The sequence below is a fragment of the Lactuca serriola genome, chromosome 3 (genome assembly GCF_051521515.1).
Source record: "Lactuca serriola cultivar US96UC23 chromosome 3, Lser_US96UC23_V15, whole genome shotgun sequence".
Lineage (NCBI taxonomy): Eukaryota > Viridiplantae > Streptophyta > Magnoliopsida > Asterales > Asteraceae > Lactuca > Lactuca serriola.
Window position 1 is genome coordinate 312,368,844 of NC_136410.1, and position 8,869 is coordinate 312,377,712.

The 8,869-nt window shown below is 34.9% G+C and overlaps 1 pseudogene; it reads left to right on the forward strand.

The window, feature by feature from the left end:
- The first annotated feature begins 275 nt into the window (after window positions 1-275).
- Window positions 276-1,503, forward strand: LOC145096343 (pentatricopeptide repeat-containing protein At5g50390, chloroplastic pseudogene; annotated as a pseudogene).
- Window positions 1,504-8,869: the final 7,366 nt, after the last annotated feature.

An 8,869-nucleotide genomic window follows, 5' to 3' on the forward strand; every position in this document is an offset into this window, starting at 1 on the left:
ATATCTCATTCCACCTTACCTCATACTCACCTCTACACAATCGACCGTGACCACCATTCCTACCATCCGTCGCCGCCCTACTATCTCTTCCATCACCACCACTTTCCGACGTGAGAAAAGGTAGCATCACAGCGAAACCTTAGGCGCCAAAACAACTCCGATGTGCAATACAGGTTCAGAAACATTCTGTTGTACGTTGTTAATCCTTATTTTTTTAGATTAAAAAGTTTAAAACTTTGATTAAAACACCCATTGGGTGATTGAAGGTGAATGGAATGGGAGAAAGAGAAATAGAAATCGGGAAATCGACTTTAGGTAGCCACAACTACTTAGTATTGTTCTCAATTTTTCGTAAACCAATTTTTTGTTCAAGTAAGGTTGTCGTTCTTCAAATTACAGTACCTTTTGGTAAGTCTTCTTCTCACTTACTTTTGCCTCCATGATGCGTGCATCTGCAGGACTGGAATTGATTTCTCCAGGACAACAATTACACGATTGTGCTATAAAAATGGGTGTAAGTCAATATATCTTCGTATCCTGTGCACTAATCGATATGTACAGCAAGATTCTGGATATAGTGAAGAAGCTTGAGATCTCTACAATGAGATGCAAGATTCTGGTGTTAAAATGGAACACTTCACTTTCTCAATGATAGTAAGAGTGTATACACGATTAGCTTCATTAGAACACGCCAAACAAGCACACACAGGCCTCATCTTCCATGGTTTTGGTCTAGACATAGTTGCCAACACTGCAATTATTGACTTCCACAATAAATGGGGAAGAATCCATGATGCACGCAACGTGTTTGATAGAATTTCTCACAAGAACTTTATATCATGGAACGCATTAATTATTGGATATGGTAATAAGGGGAGAGGAATTGAAGTTTTAGAGTTATTCAAAAAAATGATTACTGAAAACATGATCCCAAATCATGTTACTTTTCTTGCTGTTCTATCTGCTTGTAGCTATTCAAGTTTATCAGATCAAGGATGGGACATATTTGAATCAATGGGAACAGATTTCAAGGTAAAACCTAGAGTTATGCATTGTGCATGTATGATTGAGTTATTAGGTCGTAAAGGGTTATTAGATGAAGCTTTTTCTTTGATCCAAAATGCTCCATTTAATCCAACAGTAAACATGTGGGATGCTTTGCTTACAGCTTGTAGGGTCCACAAGAACCTAAAACTTGCAAAAGCTTGCAGCTGAAAAAATATACGGTATGGAGCTAGAAAAGCTTAGTAATTATGTTGTTCTTCTAAATATTTACAACAGATGTGGAAAACAAAGATACGATGCTTCTATTTTCAAATTTCAAAAAAGAAAGGTTTGAGGATGTTGCCTGTGTGTAGTTGGATAGATGTGAAGACACAGCAGCATATGTTTGTTTCAGGTGATAAAAAATCAAAATCCCATGTTCAAATTGTGAATTTTAAGAAATTAATGTTGGACTTTGGAAAATACACTTATGTTCCAAAGAAAAACTCAGAAAACTAGTTTTTTTTTTTTTTTTTTTTTTTTTTTTTTTTTTTTTTTTTTAATCTTTATTCTCATCTTTAATTTTTTCTGTTTCTGTTTACCCGTGAGTTATAAATTGTAACTTGTAATCACAAAAGTTCAGATTTTGAAATAAATAAATTTGTATCCTGTTATTGTTTACTGGTATTGGTATATCCTAATATAAATGATTGTTTGTTGGAATTATATATATATATATATATATATATATATATATATATATATATATGTATATATGGTTTGGTTAAAGTAATGGTGATTTGTTTTATAAATAAGCAGGCAATATGTTCACTGAAGAACATAATGAACTGGTTGTGTCAGCAGCTGAGATGCTGTATGGCCTGATTCATGTGCGCTACATATTGACCACCCGTGGAATGTTTGCAATGGTACAAATTTGTTTCTCTTTTTCTTGTTTGATAAATTTAAAACTTTTATAATATATATATATATATATATATATATATATATATATATATATATATATGTATATTCAGATTTGTAGTGTTTAAAACATTGTATGTATATAGTTGGAAAAGTACAAAAATTACGACTTTGGAAGGTACCCAAGAGTTTACTGTTTTGGACAACCCTGTCTTCCTGTTGGCCAATCCAACATACCTCGATCCAGCAGTGTCAAAATTTATTGTCCCAAATGTGAAGATATCTATTACCCTCGATCCAAATACCAAGGCAGTATCCTTTATTAAAACCTATAAAAGAAAGCATTTGATTATAATATATTTTTCATTGAAAAGAATCTGTTTTTTTTTTTGTGTTTGTCTTCCTTGAGTTTGGTTGCATAATAGATATAGATGGTGCTTATTTTGGAACGACTTTCCCTTACTTGTTCCTGATGAGTTATGGTCACTTGAAGCCACAAAAGCCCATACAGTGCTACACCCCATTGGAAATTATCCTTCACCTTACAAAAAAAGTCAAAGGAGAGAGGTTGATGACGTGGCACATGGTGCTGCATTGGCACTAACTGAAGCTTCACAAAGAGGAAGCTCTCCACATGTTTCTCAATCCCCATACCACATGAAGTCCACTCCATTGAAGGGCATACAAAAAATTGTATGTTTTTTTTTTAAAATTTTATTTCTTTGTCAGATGCTTTCTTTAATCTTTACATGTTAAAATCCATTTACAGTTGGATACAGTGAGAACAAAGCGTCATGGTAATTTGATTGATGAAGAAATATTTGAGGGTAGTTCGAGAAGTGGAGGAGCTGAAAATGAAGGGTACAAGAAAGTGAGAAAGTTTTATGGGCAAAAAGACGATAATGACCTTAATGATGGTGGGGAAGCGTGTAGTGGCACAGGAGAAGGATTTGCTCTTGGTGTGGGTGGGAAATTTGATGAAAATATTGAGTACTCATCACAGGGTAAAAGAAAAAGAACAAGAAACTTCTATTCAGAGGTATTCTTGTTAATGTAATCATGTGAAACAATCTTAAATGTTTAATAGAATCACTAATTCTTTCACCTAATTTGTTCAGATGAAACTTCTGCATTGGATGCACTACAAACATTAGCTGAATTGTCATTAATGATACAATCATCAAAAGGCGATGGTAAACTTAAACATGATAATAGAATGGAATGACCTATTCCATTCCTTTGTGATGATTATGATTCAAATTCTGTGTGCAGATTCACCTGTATTAAAACATGATAAGCCAACAACAGGTACAAATAACAACAATGCCCCTGGAAGACCTGGTTCTACACGCAACAGGAGACAAAAAAAACAAAGTGTCAGTTGAGAAAGAGAAAGTAGGAAATGAGTTCCCTATAGGTGAATCTTCTAAATCAGGAAAGTCTAAATCAGGAAGGGAAGTAAAAGTTGATTACAAGGCTTTATCTGAAGGAAAACAGAAAAGAAAAAACAAGTCAACATCTTTTGAGGTTTTCATTGAAGAAGAAAAACCTACAGATAAACTCTTACATTCCATACAGTGCGACACCTGATGAGTATTCAGCTTCAAGCTCCACAAACCATGACTTATCACAAATCTCACATGCAATGCTTAAGTGGGTGGGTTCAGGTTCTAACCTTACACAGGTATGTATGTCCTGAAAATTAACGTGAAAAGTTTATCATGGTCTTAAGATTATTATATCAAAAGAAAGAAAAAAAATTATATTAGTAGATGTTTCAATGTGGCTTTCGTTTCTGTGTTTTTTTTAATTAAATTTTATGTGGTCTAAGAAGTTATATGGAAAATGGTTTATCTTTCTATATGTTACACTTGGTAGTAGAATTAATGTAATGTGATGCTCTGGTCAGGTTTGTACAAGCCAAGGTACTTTCGTTGTATTCCTATTTGTTTTGTTTTGAATTTTGATTGTTGTATATTTGTTTTTTCTCCTGCACATAGATGCTTGCTTTATTTTAGTTTATACAAGTTGCATTACAGCAACACAATTTGTCTGTGCGTGCTCAAACTCATAATAGTACATTACAGTTATCTTTTAATTTTTATATTTTTTAGTAACTAACTCTTCATAAGTCATTGCAGAAAGCATGAAGAATTTGCTCCTAAATTTCCTGGGAGATGAATCCCCAAGGCCACGAAAACTTGTTTCACCAATCACACAGTTTGTGTGTCCTTTTTTTAGTGTTGAACAACATGCATTTAATGTTAAAAAAGTGTTGCATGTATCCCAAATATGTATTGAGCTGCCAACTCTCGCTGATAAAGATAAGGAGGTGAAGTTTCTCTTTTGTGATTCCATTAGATGTTTCTTATCATATACTTATTTAAGTTGTAAGATTTATGGAAAATTGTAGGTTATTAGCACATGGGGAGTGCGTACCAAGATTTTTGCAAAGATAGAAAATTTTGAGGTCGGATGCCCACATTTTTCAAGCTGTATGTAATCAAATTGTCTCTTGTGTCACATTTGGGAGATTACTTTAATGTCACATTGAAATTTGATCGAATAGTATAGGGATAAATAGAAGAAATAGCAGTATACTTTCATCTATTATTTGTATGATATTAAATTTTATGCAATGGATTTTATTTTTTGTATATGGTATTTTATTTTCTTATATGAGACATTAAATGCAAATTTAATTTGAAAATTAGTAAAGCCATAAACAATATTTTTTTTAAACATTTAAAATTACGATACGCAAAAATGTGTGTCATCTTCGTTTATGACATGGTCTTTCTTGATAGGGGTTGTAATGATACGCATTGCGTGTCATTAACACATGCGTCGTAAGGTTACGACACGCGAATGCGTGTCGTCTTCCTTTATGACAGGGCCTTCCTTGATACGCATTGCGTGTCATAAACGTGTGTCGTAATTGCGCGTCGTAAATGAGCGTCTTAAATGTGCATCGTGTCTCTTTATGACAGCGCCTTCCATGACGCGCATTTGCGCGTCTTCTGAGCCTTTTACGACGTGCAATGAGCGTCGTAAAAGGCTGTTTTTCTAGTAGTGATATATGTTTGTAAGATGTAATGTATAAGTTTTGTAAAGTTTGTATTTGTTTGAACTATCCTGGAAAACCCTATGTTTCCTACTAATGGTAGCCTTCTGGAAAGGCATCTAGTAACTGTGTGTGTCTCTTGTAAGAGTGTGTATTTTCCCAAATCCGACTATCATTAACCAAAATTATAGTTTTTACATTATGGTGCATCGTGTGAATGTTCACGAAGTGAATGTAATGGGATAAATATTACAGTACTGTAGTGTTGTATTAAGTAACTATTGTTGTACTAACTACCTTAAACCAATTGTTATTTAAAGTACCATGTGATCGGCCTGTATCCTGCTACTGACTCAATAGTAAAACAACGATGTAAGACACCATAAGAAATGACATTTGGCGCCCGTAGACTTGCAAGACCCACTGTAGCGAGCAACAAGGTGTAGGATAGTCAATCCAGTATAGATCTATACGCAAACTCATACGCTCCCCAATTAACGAGATTTTGGATACAAAAACGGACATGGCAGGTAGTTCCATGACCCGTTTAATGGGTCACATAACTGAATGTAATGTATATGTAATGTATGTGCTAGTTGTATTGTGTGTTCTACTTCTTTCTAGCCTGTATGTTTGTTTCTCATCACTATGTATTGTGTTTGTTTCTCATCACTATGTATTATGTTTGTTTCTCATCACTATGTATTATGTTTGTTTCTCATCAGTATGTATTATGTTTGTTTCTCATCACTATGTATTATGTTTGTTTCTCATCACTATGAATTATGTTTGTTTGTCATCACTATGTATTATTAAAACCCAAAACTACACCTATTCTAGTTTACTAGTAATATGAATTCTACGTATGAACAGGGAAGTATACCCTTGCTAGCCAAGGGTATTGAGTTGACTGGAAGAACCTTTATTACTATATATGTACACATGATATATAACTAATATTTAAACGACCTTTGGACGGACACCCGGTACCTCACCAAAGCACATCCCAACGGGGAAAAGGAAATAGAGCGGGATAGCCTTCCTAAGTCTTTTAAACATTGCTTATATAACTATACATACATAGACATGCATTTGATAATAAGTATAAAAGAGCTTAAGTAAATGTATTTGATAAGTATAAGAATTTGTAAAACAGTTTGAAGCAAAACAGTTTAATAAACAGTTTGAACAGTAAGAAAATCAGTGGTTTTGTAGTTAGTAATCACATGTGATGATGTGATAACTATAAATATTCAACTTTTATCCCCCCCCCCATTGAAGCCTTTAAAAACATTTAAACCATTGATTAAGGGGTATGAACTCACCTGTAGATGGTCCTTTGAATGAACTGAACGGTGTAGGATTGCTAAGTGTCAAGTGAAAACTTGTACACACCCAAAGATCCTAGTTAACATATAAGCACACATATATGCATCCAATTAGTCTTAAACTACTAATTGAAAATGTTATGACATCCTAGAACATGATAAACACTTTATATAAGTGTTATAAGCCCTAAGGAATTCATCTATGTTGTTGTAGGACAAGGCTAGTGGGTTTAGGGTTCCAAGGACCCCATTCTTGAGTTTACTCTCCAAGAATCAACACACAAGGAGTTTACGGCCGTAAGCTCCTAATCACTAGCTTATTTGGTGCTTTGAAGTCTTATATGTCCTTTAGAAGCATTGCTACTTGATGGCTTAATCCATGGAAGAGATTAGGGCACCTTTTAACTCCTTTGAGGAGTTCACGGCCCTGGGACCAATTCCCTTAGAGATTACGACCGTAATCTCTCATGGGTATGGGTTTTTGGTGATTTCATGTCCCTAATTTAACTAGGAGTGAATCTAGGCTAGTGTCCAAGGTTTTATGGAGGGTTTAAAGCACCTTTTGGCCCTTTTGTTTGGAGTTCACGGTCCAAGAACTTCTTGGGCCGTAAACACCTTACGTAGTCCAGAAGACTTTGCTTAGTCCAGAACGCTGCGTCACTCCCCAGGACTCCTAAAACCCTTCCACACTCAACTGGTCCTTATGGCCCTCACTGATATGGGACCAAAACCCTTGGACTCGCTGAGTCTATCACATTCCTTACTAAGAACGTCGATTTCTGATGTACAACACTTAACCAAATGATAGATCCAGGCCCCTAAACTCGATCTAGCACGTAAAGTTACAAACTTTACGTGCATCCATGGGACATTAGATCTTAAAAGGCTCTAAAATGGCTCTTTTGTTGCATGGGTCCTTCCTTGGTGCAAAAAGCAACCTAGATCTGACTCGTGGCTCATAGAATATCACACCCCAAAACCTGAACGACAGAATCGTTCGCGGGTGGAGGACGTCATGTAAAATATCACAACAATGCAAAGTAGTAAACAAGCGACAACATCATCCATTGCATTAATAATATAATTTCATACAAGTGTGTTCCGTTAAGTTAAATAGACACCAAAAAGTACATCAAAATAAAAGAGGAGTCTTGAACAAGCTCCATCTTCTCAAAAACCTGGCTCCGGTACCTGTCTACTGGTGACCTGAGAATACAAGTTATTTTGAAAGCGAGTATCAGCTTTAAAGCTGGTGAGATCATAAGTATATTAGTGTCTTAGTTTGTATAAAAGCATTTGTAAGATGTAATGTATATGTTTTGTAAAGTTTGTATTTGTTTGAACTATCCTAGAAAACCCTATGTTTCCTACTAAGAGTAGCCTTCTACGAAGGCATCTAGTAACTATGTGTGTCTCTTCTAAGAGTGTGTAATTTCCCAAATCCGACTACCATTAACCAAAATTATAGTTTTTACATTACCGTGCATCGTGTGAATGTTCACGAAGTGAATGTAATGGGATAAATATTATAGTACTGTAGTGTTGTATTAAGTAACTACTGATTTACTAACTACCTTAAACCAATTGTTATTTACAGTACCATGTGGTCGGCCTATACCCTGCTACCGACTCAACAATAAAACGACGATGTAAGACGCTTTAAGAAATGACATTTGGCAGCCGTAGGCTTGCAAGTCCCACTGTAGCGAGCAACAAGGTGTAGTATAGTCAATCTAGTATAGATCTATACGCAAACTCATACGCTCCCCAATTAAGGAAATTCTGGATACAAAAACGGTCATGGAAGGTAGTTCCATGACCAGTTTAATGGCTCACATAACTGAATGTAATGTATATGTAATGTATATGTAATGTATATGTAATGTATGTGCTAGCTGTATTGTGTGTTCTTCCTCTGTCTAGCCTGTATGTTTGTTTCTCATCACTATGTATTGTGTTTGTTTCTCATCACTATGTATTATGTTTTTTTCTCATCACTATGGATTATGTTTGTTTCTCATCACTATGTATTATGTTTGTTTCTAATCACTATGTATTATTAAAACCCTAAACTAGGCCTATTATAGTTTACTAGTAATATAAATTGTATGTATGAACAGGGAAGTATACCCTTGCTACCCAAGAGTATTGAATTGACTGAAAGAACCTTTACGACTATATATGTATACATAATAAATAACTAATATTTAAACGACCTTCGAACGGACACCCGGTACCTCACCAGACCACATCCCAACGGGGAAAAGGAAATAGAGTGGGATAGCCTTCCTAAGACTTTAAAACATTGCTTATATAACTATACATACATAGACATGCATTTGATAATAAGTATAAAAGAGCTTAATTAAACGTATTTGATAGGTATAAGAATTTGTAAAACAGTTTGAAGGAAAACAGTATGATAAACAGTTTGAACAGTAAGAAAATCACCGGTTTTGTAGTGATTAATCACATGTGATTGATGTAATAACTATAAGTATTCAACTTGTATTCCCCCCCCCCCCCAATTAAAGCCTTTAAAAACATTTAAGCCATTGATTAAGGGTTA